Source organism: Scyliorhinus torazame, chromosome 22, assembly GCF_047496885.1.
Source record: "Scyliorhinus torazame isolate Kashiwa2021f chromosome 22, sScyTor2.1, whole genome shotgun sequence".
NCBI lineage: Eukaryota > Metazoa > Chordata > Chondrichthyes > Carcharhiniformes > Scyliorhinidae > Scyliorhinus > Scyliorhinus torazame.
The window spans coordinates 75,039,887-75,052,635 of NC_092728.1; positions in this window are offsets into that span (position 1 = coordinate 75,039,887).

Consider the following 12,749-nt stretch of genomic DNA (forward strand, 5'->3'; position numbering starts at 1 on the left):
AGAAGCCGGGGTCAGTTGAAGTCAGCTGACTTTCGGAAGCAATATGGGGGGAGTAACCATGCTAGATGGGGATCTAGTGGGGGGGGGGGCACAACTGGGTTGCTGCTGCGGAGATTGAAAGGGAGCTGGTAAGAGAAACGGTGGTTGAGGCGGGAATGCGCCGCCTGGGGAACGGGTGGGTGCACGGAACCGGGACGTGGGACTGGCCCAGAGAGGGTGATGGCTAGTCGACAGGGGAGGGGGGCGGGCAGCCCCCCAGTCCGGCTGATCACGCGGAATGTGAGAGGCCTAAATGGGCCGATTAAGAGGGCTCGAGTGTTCGCGCACTTAAAGGGACTGAAGGCAGACGTGGCCATGCTTCAAGAGACGCATCTGAAGGTGGCGGACCAGGTTAGAATAAGGAAAGGATGGGTGGGACAGGTGTTCCACTCAGGGCTGGACGCAAAGAATAGAGGGGTGGCCATATTGGTGGGGAAACGGGTGTCGTTCGAGGCTAGGAACGTTGTAGCGGACAGCGGGGTCAGATATGTGATGGTGAGTGGTAGACTGCAGGGAATGGAGGTCGTGCTGGTCAACATATATGCCCCAAACTGGGATGATGCCGGATTTATGAAACGGATGCTGGGACGCATCCCGGACCTGGAGGTAGGAAACCTGGTAATGGGGGGGGGGGGACTTCAATACCGTGCTAGACCCAGGGTTAGATAGATCTAGATCCAGGACCGGAAGAAGGCCGGCAGCGGCCAAGGTGCTTAGGGGGTTTATGGACCAAATGGGGGGGAGTGGATCCGTGGAGATGTGCTAGCCGGCTGGCCAAAGAGTTCTCCTTTTTCTCCCATGTCCATAAGGTATACTCCCGGATAGATTTCTTCATTTTGGGAAGGTCACTGATTTTGAGGGTGGAAGGAACGGAGTACTCGGCCATAGCTGTTTCAGACCATGCCCCACATTGGGTGGATCTGGAACTAAGAGAGGAGAGGGAGCAGCGTCCACTCTGGCGACTGGATGTGGGATTATTGGCGGATGAGGGAGTCTGTGGGATGTATCGAAAGGTACCTGGAGGCCAACGATGATGGGGAGGTCCGAGTGGGGGTAGTATGGGAAGTGCTGAAGGCGGTGGTCAGGGGAGAGTTGATCTCCATCAGGGCTCACAAGGGGAAAACAGAGGCCAAAGAAAGGGAAAGATTACTGGGGGAGATTTTGAGTGTGGATAAAAAATATGCGGAGGCCCCGGACGAAGGACTATATAGGGAGAGTCAACGACTCCAGGCGGAGTTTGACCTGCTGACCACAGGGAGGGCAGAGGCACAGTGGAGGAAGGCACAGGGGACGAGATATGAATATGGGGAAAAGGCGAGTCGCCTGTTGGCCCACCAGCTTCGAAAGAGGACAGCGGCGAGGGAAATAGGGGGAGTTAGGGATGAAACGGGAACCACGGTGCGGAGAGCAGGGAAGGTAAATGAGGTGTTCAAGACCTTTTATGAGAGGTTATATAGGTCCCAACCCCCGGAGGGAAAAGAGGGGATGCAGCAGTTTCTGGACCAACTAAGGTTCCCGAGGGTGGAGGAGCAGGAGGTGGCAGGCCTGGGGGCGCCAATTGGGGTGGACGAGGTGACCAAAGGGCTGGGGAACATGCAGACAGGGAAGGCCCCGGGACCTGACGGGTTCCCGGTGGAATTTTATAGGAAATATGTGGCTTTGTTGGCCCCGCTGCTGGTAAGAACCTTTAACGAGGCCAGCGAAGGGGGGACCCTACCCCCGACAATGTCGGAGGCGACGATATCACTAATCCTGAAGCGAGATAAAGACCCGCTGCAATGCGGGTCTTATAGGCCTATCTCACTCCTAAACGTGGACGCCAAGTTGCTGGCAAAAGTGCTGACAATGAGGATAGAGGATTGTGTCCCGGGTGTGGTGCACGAAGATCAGACAGGGTTCGTAAAGGGGAGACAATTGAATGTCAACGTGCGACGGCTATTGGGGGTGATAATGATGCCCCCAGCAGAGGGGGAGGCAGAGATAGTGGCGGCAATGGATGCAGAGAAGGCATTTGATAGGGTAGAGTGGGATTATCTATGGGAGGTGCTGAGGAGGTTCGGGTTCGGGGAGGGGTTTGTCAGCTGGGTTAAACTCCTCTATGGGGCTCCAATGGCAAGTGTAGTCACAAATCGGCAAAGGTCGGAGTATTTTTGACTATATAGGGGAACAAGACAGGGATGCCCGCTGTCCCCATTACTGTTCGCGCTGGCAATTGAACCACTGGCCATAGCGCTGAGAGACTCCTAGAAATGGAGAGGGGTGGTTAGAGGGGGAGAGGAACACCGAGTGTCACTCTACGCAGATGACCTACTGTTATATGTGGCGGATCCAGTGGGGGGGATGATAGAGGTTATGCAGATATTGAGGGAGTTTGGAGATTTCTCGGGATATAAGCTTAACATGGGGAAAAGTGAGCTTTTCGTAATACACCCTGGGGACCAGAGTAGAGGGATAGATGGCCTGCCGCTAAGGAGAGTGGAAAGAAACTTCCGATACCTGGGGATTCAGATAGCCAGGAGTTGGGGAACCTTACACAGACTCAATCTGACTCGGCTGGTGGAGCAAATGGAAGAGGATTTCAAAAGGTGGGATATGCAGCCGCTGTCACTGGCGGGCAGAGTGCAGGCGATTAAGATGATGGTCCTCCCGAGGTTTCTTTTGTGTTTCAATGTCTCCCTATATTGATCACTAAGGCCTTTTTCAAAAAAATAGATAGGAGCATCATGAGCTTTGTGTGGGCAGGGAAGGCCCCGAGGGTAAGGAGGGGGTTCCTGCAACGTAGCAGGGACAGAGGGGGACTGGCGTTGCCGAATTTGGGCGACTACTACTGGGCCGCCAACCTGGCGATGATCCGTAAGTGGATGATAGAGGGAGAGGGGGCGGCGTGGAAAAGGCTGGAGATGCCGTCCTGTAAAGGAATGAGCTTAAAAGCGCTGGTGACGGCGCCACTACCGCTCTCCCCAAAAAAGTTTACCACGAACCCAGTGGTGGCGGCAACATTAAGTATCTGGGGGCAATGGAGGCGACAGAGGGGTGTGCTGGTAGCCTCGGTGTGGTCCCCGATCTGGAACAACCAGAGGTTTGCCCCAGGGAGGTTGGACAGAGGGTTCCAGAGCTGGCACCGGGCAGGAATTAGGAGAGTGGGAGACTTATTTATAGATGGGACGTTTGCGAGCTTGAGAGTGCTAGAGGAAAAGTATGAGCTTCCCCCGGGGAATATCTTTAGGTATATGCAGGTGAGGGAGTTCACTAGACAACAGGTGAGAGAATTTCCGCTGCTCCCGACACAAGGGATCCAGGATAGAGTGCTTTCGGGGGTGTGGGTCGGGGTGGGCAAAGTGTCCGAAATATACCGGGAAATGAGAGAAGAGGGGGAGGAGCTGGTAGAAGAACTGAAGGGAAAATGGGAAGAAGAGCTCGGGGAGGAGATTTTGTGGGCTGATGCCCTAAGTAGGGTAAATTCCTCTTCCTCATGTGCCAGGCTTAGCCTGGTCCAATTTAAGGTGCTACATAGAGCACACATAACGGGAGCGAGGTTGAGCAGGTTCTTCGGAGTGGAGGACAAGTGCGGGAGGTGCGGGGGAAGCCCGGCGAACCACACACATATGTTTTGGTCGTGTCCGGCACTGGAGGGGAGTGACGGGAGTGATCTCGAAGGTGGTGAAGGTCCGGTTCAAGCCAAGCTGGGGGTTAGCTACATTTGGGGTAGCGGATGAGCCGGGAGTGCAGGAGGCGGAAAAGAGGCCGATATTGTGGCCTTTGCGTCCCTAGTAGCCCGGCGTAGGATTTTACTCATGTGGAAGGAAGCGAAACCCCCCGGCGTGGAGGCCTGGGTAAACGATATGGCAGGGTTCATAAAACTGGAGCGGATGAAGTTTGCGCTGAGAGGATCGGCTCAAGGGTTCACCAGGCGGTGGCAACCGTTCCTCGACTGTCTAGCGGAACGTTAGGGGGAAAATAGATAGCCTGCAGCAGCAGCCCAGAGGGGGGGGGGGGGGGGGGTGGCGTAAATTGTTTGTGTTCTAGATGGGATGAGGGGGCGGGGGGCGGGCACTATTTCGTGTTATTTTGTTAGTTCACTATTTTATTTCAACAATGTTATCTATCAGTTATCATGTTACCGTTTTTGTTGATTTGTAAGGGGGGAAAATTGTGTTTGAAAACTTTAATAAAATATATATTTTTTAAAAAGAAAAAAAAAGAAAACTGGTTGGCAGAGAGGAAACAAAGAGTAGGAATTAATAGGTCCTTTTCAAATTGGCAGGCAGTAACTAGTGGGGTGCCACAAGGATCGGTCAAGGGAGTGCAGCAAAGGTTTACCAGACTGATTCCAGCGATGGCGGGACTGTCATATGAGGAGCGATTAACTAGGTTAGGATTGTTCTTGCAGGAGTTCAGAAGAATGAGGGGGGGATCTCATGGAGGCTATAAAATTCTAACAGGACTAGACAGGGTAGATGCAGGGAAGATGTTCCCAATGGTGGGTGTGTCGAGAACCAAGGGGTTACAGGATTCAGTCTGAGGATTCATTTCGGACAGATGAGGAGACATTTCTTCACCCAAAGAGTGGTGAGCCTGTGGAATTCATTACCACAGGAAGTAGTTGATGCTAAAACATTGAATAGATTCAAGAGGCGGCGAGATATAGCACTTGGGGTGAATGGGATCAAAGGGTGAAAGCAGGATTAGGCTATTGAGTTGGATGATCAGCTATGATCGTGGTAAATGGCTCATTCTGCTCCTATCTTCTACATATCTACGTATCTATTGCCAGAGAAAACTATCTTATGCTGAGAAGGAATAAGTATCAAAACAAAATCTGAACTTAAAGAGACACTAACCGGAAATCATCCCACTGCATAAAATATCATTATCCTTTTATTTCATTAGTATTTTCAACCATCCCATTCCCTCTGTGTTGTTTGTCTGTGTGTCTGTAGAGAGCAGGGGTAGTTAGGAAGGGGGACTTGGGAAAGGGGTAAGTAGATAGTCAGTCACATTTTCTGTCCATTTAATTATAATACTGCACATAATAAAATGGTTCTTGTGTGCTAAAGTTACAAACCCGGTGACTAGTTTATTGGGATCAACCAATGATCTTGAGTGTTTTAAATAAGATCTAATTTCACCTGTGTTGCGACTCCGAGCCAAGTGGGGCTGGAATTGACCAGGCACTAGCCCAGGGTGTTGTGACATGAAGTAAATAGTGGGCACACACACAGAATTTTACTCCAGCTGTAATACTGAATATTTTTTAAACCAGAAAGGACAGTCAGCACCTTGTATTCTGAGAAATGTTATTCATTGCTTATGTTCACATGTTTTCCCATGTGAGCTGTGCGTTTTATTCAATGAATAAACCACAATAAGAGAAATCGAAAATGCTCAATGTCACCCATTCATGCAACCTTAAATGTCAAAATCTCTGCTCTTTTCACGACCTCTTGATTCCTTGATAACAATGTACAGTCAACTCCCATTCTAAATGGAACCTTTTGGCCAACTTGTCACATCTTACAACAATTGAGTTGTGCTGCAAAATTTAACATTGCGACACCAATTTCCAACAAACTGGATCTATTTTGCATTTCAATATTTTCTGATCGACACAATTTGTACAATTATTTTAGCCCATTTGTGCTATTATTTTAGCACACCTGGTCTAAAGTTATTTTTTCATTCCATTAAACATTGATTCCATGTGCAATAACCTTCTCCAGATAAATCCCTTGTAGCTTTAGGAAACCTAGCAGTTTGTAATGTAGTTATATCAGGTAACCAGCTGGGGATGCTAAAGATTCAAACCAAGCCCGCTCCCTATATTAAATACACGGTGGCTTAAATAAATGCTGGCTTTCGTTTTTCATTTAACTGTTAATATTTGACAAAGTATTCAGTGAAAGCGGGCATGTTATGAGCTTAAATTTTGCACAGTTATTTTTGTCAGGTATTGCACACTTGTGCAAAGTGATTGGTGTAGCCACCTAAATTTGCCAACTCCCGATTTAAAATGGCGAACTGCAAAGGCTGATGGGAAAGTCAGCCAACAAAACAGAAACCGGCAGGTGCAGGTTTGCTGTGTATTAAAACCTTGCAAAAGGCCAGACAACATCGATACCAGTGACCATCAGCATAACAATGTAGCAGTCATCTGCATACTGATAGCAATCCCCAGGAACAATAAGTAACATTTTGGACACACAAAGCAAAGCCAGACTCCTCGCGCCAGCAGGAGCCAACACAAAGGAGGTGAACGAGCACCTCAAGACCGCCCATTGATCAGAGAACCGCTCCAGTATTGGAGAAAATCGAACCAAGCAATTGGGACAAAGTCCAATCACTTGGGACCAGGTACAGGGTCCGCCCCAAAAGGCGGGAAGCCCCTTGGGACTCTAAGAGTTAAGCCCCAAGTTCAAATAGGGCTCTCTTCAGCCCTCTTCACCTCTTCGTCCTGCCCGGGTCACCCAGCAACGCAAACCAACATTGACCGTGACCGCTGCAGTGACCACCGAACGAAGTAAGTCTTAATTCAACGCTCGCTACGAGATAGGCACTCCTAGCTACCAATCCGTACCAACTTCGAATCCCGCAGACTCAGAACCCGAACGAAAGGCCATTTGTTCCCCTGACCTGGTGGGCCAGTCCGAAGTTAAGTCTAGGCCTGTTAGTTATAGAAGTAGCTTAGACGTAGAATTTGTGCATGAGTAGCGATTACTGTGTATAATAAATGTGCTTTGATTTGAATCTTACTAAATCGGTGTATTGGGTTATTGATCATTACTCGGACTTGAACATCGTGGCGGTATCATAAAGATACCTGGCGACTTGAGAGCAAAGGTAATAAAACAGATCAATTGAACCAAGGAGAAAGTTAGCAACCTTGGCAATGTAAAAAGTTAAATGGATCTGCAATCAATAGCTCTGTAATAGTAATAGCACTGCAATGAAGTTACTGTGAAAATCTCCAAACGTACTGTATTTTGAGAATGGTGCTGGACAACTATGTAACTGGCAGGTGCAGGCTTCGAGATCATTGCCTCACCCCCATGATCGTGCAAGAGATAAGGCGGAGATGTTTGCAAATATCATGAGCCAAAAGTGTAAAGTGGAAGAGCCCACTTGCCACCCCCACCTCCGCTCACAATGTCCCTACCACAATAGATGCCAGTGACGGCTCTGCAAGTCAGTAAATGCTGAATAGACTTGAAAAGGCCATGTGTTAGGATAATATTCAGATTGGACGTGTGCCAGTCACCCCTCTGGGTTGAGCTATTCCAGTATCACTCTGACGTTGGCATCTGTCAGACAACATGGAAGACTGTTCAAATATGCACAATCCATGAAAGTCAGATCAAATTTAAACCCACCAGTTATTGCCCTATCAGCCCCCTCACAAACATCAGTAACGCGATGGAAGGACCATTGGTAGCATAATCAAGTAACACGCACTCACCAAAACCCCACACAAGATCAAAGAAGGCAAAGTGAAAGAAATAAAAGAGAAGCAAAAGAAAACAAAACAGACCAGCATTGAAGCTAAATGAAGATTAGGGGGAGGTTATGGTATAAAATTGTTGAACTCAGTGTTGAATCTAGAAGGCTGTAAAGTACCCAGTTGAAAGATGAGCTGCTGTTCTTTGAGCTTACATTTAGCTCCATTGACCACATCCCTTCTTCAAATGTCACCCCTTAATGTGGATTCAGATAACCTCTGATCTCCCATTCTCTGACCCTGAATGATCTGTGCATGGCAAAGCTTCATCCCCTTTCAGCCCCACCTCAATGAATTTCAAAGCTGGCACACTGCTGAGCTCTTCTTCTGTTGGCTTTGCCTTCATGTCCCCTTCTTTGGCAGGATTCCTTCCCGTGCACAATGGACCTGGTCACCGGTCTCCGTTATTTGCCCGCACTCTGGCCTCCAAATCTCTCTCGATATCTTCATTGAGAATTGTCGCCTTAGCATTTGCTATCTCAATTTGATTCCAGGTTTCACCAAAGCCTCGATCTAGATATGAGTGCAAAGATGTAAATTCCAGGAGAGGCGAGGGTGGGTACCTGCAATATCAAGGCAGCATTTTTCCAGCTATTGCACCAGGGAGCCATTCAAAACTAAGGGAAATGAGAATCAGTGGAAAACCCACCAATGTCTGTGGTTATACACCAAGAGAGCTGGTTGCGGCTGCTGAAGGCCAGTCCTCTCTGGCCCAGGACATCAGAACAGGAAACATCTTTTATCCAATTGTCTTCAGCTGCTTCATTGATGGCCTTTCCACTGTCAAAAGGTCATGTCTGTGGCTGTGAACTGACATTTCCAGTGTTTCATTCACGACTCTTCACATAATGGAGCAGCCCCCAACAGCTTCCAGCAGGGTTGGCATGACAGATTGGCTTAGGCTGATAATTGCTGGGTAACGCTGGGAGAATAGAGGCCGACCATCTCTCCATCATTGGCAAGTCCCCCCCACTATCAGCATGTTAGGGGCCACCGTTGATTAGAAGCTGAACCAGACCAGCCATCAACAGCATGTGGCAGTGCCAAGAGCAGGCAAAAGCCTGGATACATGGTGACAGGCGACTTCACCTTTTAATCCCTCAGGACCTAGCTACAAGACTCATGTCAAGAATGCCAAGCTGGATGTATGCCTCTAAACCTTTAAAAAAAAAAAAAAAATCAACATCTGGGACAAGGCAGATTATTTGATCAATGCCCCTGCTGCTGAATACCAACCCCTCCATCACTGGCAACCTCAACTGGAAACTGTATGATCCAGAAGAAGCACTGCAGTAATTAACAAAATAGCTTCAACAGCTCCAGACCTTGTGATAGCCAAGAAGGATAAGAACGTCAAAAAATGGAACACTTGAACATAGATCCCCCTTAGAACCACAGAAATGTTACGGTACAGATAGGGGCCATTCAGCCTGTCATGTCTGCTCTGTGCCGGGCAAAAAGAGGAAAGAAACCAGCCACTCATTTTAATCTCATTTTCCAGCACTTGGTCCATAGCATTGCAGGTTTCAGCACTTCAGATGTAGAGCTGCACCTTTTACATGAGTTGAGCATTTCAGCCTCAGCCACCAACTTAGGCAGTGAATTCCAGACTTAAGAGGTAAATTCCTTTGTTGTCACTAGGTCCTGGAATTCCTGAGCTAATACCATAGTGAGTGAATCTCATTACAAGCACTCTAGCACACCTATTTACTGTTTTCAATATATAGAGGAACAACACCAATGTAAAATATATTAGCATTTTATTCATTTATTGTTACAATTTCTTTCAAACTGTGCGTATATCTTACTTTAAAATATACTTAAAATGCTTTCTTTGAAAAAAAAATGTGAGAGACATATTCAAGAATCACCAAAACCAGGCACCTGAGCTGTCTTTAGAGGTCTTTTATTTTGTGGTAATACTGCTACTATTTATATGATCATTTTTGTTACAAAGCTTTACGAAACAGTTATGCTTTAACATGCACCTTCTAACTTAAGGTCCTGGGGCAGCCATGATTATCTTAATTCTGCCCAGAGGCAAGTCCATGAGATTTGCAACCAAAACCTATAGAAAATCAGGTGTCCCTCTTCACACCTTAACATAAAGGAGAGGCGGCTGTTTTTTGAGAAAAAGGGGAGGACAGTCACATCGAGGGAGACAGAAACCGATTCCACTGTTTAAAGCAGAGGAAAGGGTGCTTTTTATGTTAGCCTCCAAGTAGGATGCTGGTGAGCTCTGATTCTGTTCGAAGAGACGGGACTTATGGAGGTTTAGTGACCAAGGAGCCGCCAGACTGGTCCTTCCTGCTGGAACTTGATTCGGGGACACTCAAAAGACTGAGTGGAGTGACTTCTAAAGGAGACTGGATGACTCATCACTGTATGTCAGGGAGCCTAATGAAAAGACATGCATAGTTTGGGACTTGAATGTCAAGGCTACATGCTAGGAGTGTGGTATCAAGAAAAATGTGCTGTAAAGTATTTTGGTTGGATTGGTTAGATACTGGGGAAGTATCTTTTCTGTAGTTTGATGTATTTGTTGCTTAAGTAATATTTAGTCAGCATTGATTTTAGCTCTTGTTACAGTACACATCTTAAAACATGACTTTTTTTGACCTGTGCTTGGAAATTAATTTCTCTTAAATTACTGATCTGTGGGGACTGTGAAATATTGAAGAGTGAAAATTGTAGATTCTACTTTCACAATGGTCTACTTGACAAATTACAGAAGCTGTAAATCATAGGAACATCAGACGAGAAGTGGGCAATTCAGCCCGAGTCTTTTTCATCATTTAATAAGATTAGGATTGGTCTCCATCTTATCCCCATCTAGCTGCCAGTTTTGCCAATCTTACTACCTTAGCCTAACAGAACTAAATTGTTACAAGTTAGAAGGTCATGTAGCTTAGGCCCTTTGGCAGAGTGATGTATATGATTGATGTACATTCCATAAAACATGGGCTATGGTGTATTATAAATTCTTTCAACCCATGGTAACATATCATTATACTTGAAAATGACAGTAGACCAGTGAGATCTGTGAAGCTGATCAGTATGCTGTTGAACTGCTAGACATTGTTTTGTCCAGAATAGTTATTTTTACCAGCAAATCCATTACATAAAAGTGAATTGGTAGCTTTGATAAAGCTGCAAGGTTCATTCGAGCATGTTCAGGCTCATTATTTCGTTGTATAGAAATGTAATGTCTAAATAAATAATACTTACAAATATAGAGAGGGATAGGGAACAATGTAATAACATGGTTTTATAGTTCTGGTCAAGTCAAGGCTAGTTAGATATATTTAAGTGGCATAGCCAGTTTGAACAAAACATTTGTCTGCTGAATAGAACAGACTTGAGATGAATGTTCTGAAACATCTCTTCCCAGAAATTGAGGGAACTAGGTACTTGGCAGTGTTGTTCAGTAAAGTTACTAAATTATTGTTGAGCTTGATTGTCCGCTGTCCAAAACCATCAGCCTCACCACCCCTTTTGAACACCAGCACTTGCAGCTTAAATCTCTTCTGATGTACTGTTCTCTCTTTAGGTAATGTCCCTCTTCCCTTTAAATCTGTCATCACCCCTCTCCCCCTTAAAACAATGCTTGATCCCAGTCCTTGCAAATTATTACCCCACCGCCAACCTCCCTTTCTCTCCAAAATCCTTCAGTGTGTTGTCATCGTCCAAATCCAGGCCCATCTTCCTCAGAACCGGTTGTGAAAATCCCTCCAAAATGGCTTTCACATATCCCACCTCCCCAGTAAGCTTGAGGCCATATAAACACTGCTGCTCGTGTCCTTACTCATATCAGGTTTCCTTCATCCATCACCACGTGCACTGACTTATGTTAACCCCTGGCCAAGCAAAGCCTTGATTTTAAAATTCTCACCGTTGTTTTCAAATCCCTCCATGGTCTCACCCCTCCCTTTCTTTCACGGTCATCGCCTTAAGCAACATAAACCTCTGATATCTATATTCATTAAATTCCAGCCTCTGGAAGGCCCATTATTTTAATCAGTTTACCATTGGCGGCTATGCCTTTAGATGCCTCAGTCACGAGCTCTGGAATTCTCTCCCTAACCTCTCCAGCTCTTTTTCTTTCCCCTTTAAGATACCCCTTAAACCCAATCTCTTTCACTAAGCTTTTGGTCATCTGCCTACAATGTGGAGTTGTGTCATAGTTCTTCGGAATGGTTTACTGTGTTGAAAGTACTATATAAAAGGGTTGTGCTGAATTAGGCCTTAACCAAGGAGACATTGGTGGCTAAATTGGTGGGGTGGGGGAATCTATAAATCAGCCAGGATTCCTGCTCTAATTGCGATCCAGCGAGTCTTGTTAGAAAGTCTTTATTCATTTCAGTTAAAGAACAAGATTGCGCTCAAAGCTTCAAAATCCCTCTTGCTCTAATAGCCAGCCATCATTCATTCTTCCATTGCAATATCGGCAAGAATGGGCAACTGCAAAATATGGCAGAGCATAACAAACCACATCTGATTAAACAGGTTGAGATTAATTTTCCTGTTTGCCAGGATGATTTGCTTCTGCTTCATTGGCAGTTCAATTGCTATTTACATGAGATTAAGTATTGGCAGTTTCTTTGAATAAATACTTGCATTAACAGGGCAACTTTAACGTAGGAAAACATTCCATGGTGCTTCACAGGAGTGTAATATAAAAACCACCAAGTCAAAAGTATGACTGAATGGTTGGTCAAAGAGGTAGGTTTTAAGGAGAATCTTAAGAGGAGAGATGCTTTAAGGAATTCTAGAACAAGACCTAGACAAATAAAGGCAGATACCAATGGTGGGAATTAAGGAATGGATTAATCCAGATTTAGAGGCATATAGAGTTGGATGATGGGGATTAGCTAGAAAGGGAGATGTGAAGATGAGTTTTAAAACGGAGGCATTGGTGAACCAGCAGCTGACAACAAGAGTAAGGGTGATGGAGGAACTCAGGTTTATGGACAGTGAATGTTGGCAAGCCAGGAGAATATTGGAATAATCAACTCTGGAAATAACAGGCATCTGATACGTTATTGAAGACAAGATCTCTGCTCAATTATCTATACTTTTGAGAGATCAAACCTGGAGGAGTAACTATAATCTGTAGTACACAATTAGTGTTGAAAAAAGACTTGCCAAAGCTTGCACTTATCAGGACACTACACAATACCAGTATTGGTGGAGGAGGGGACAATTTATACTGTATAAG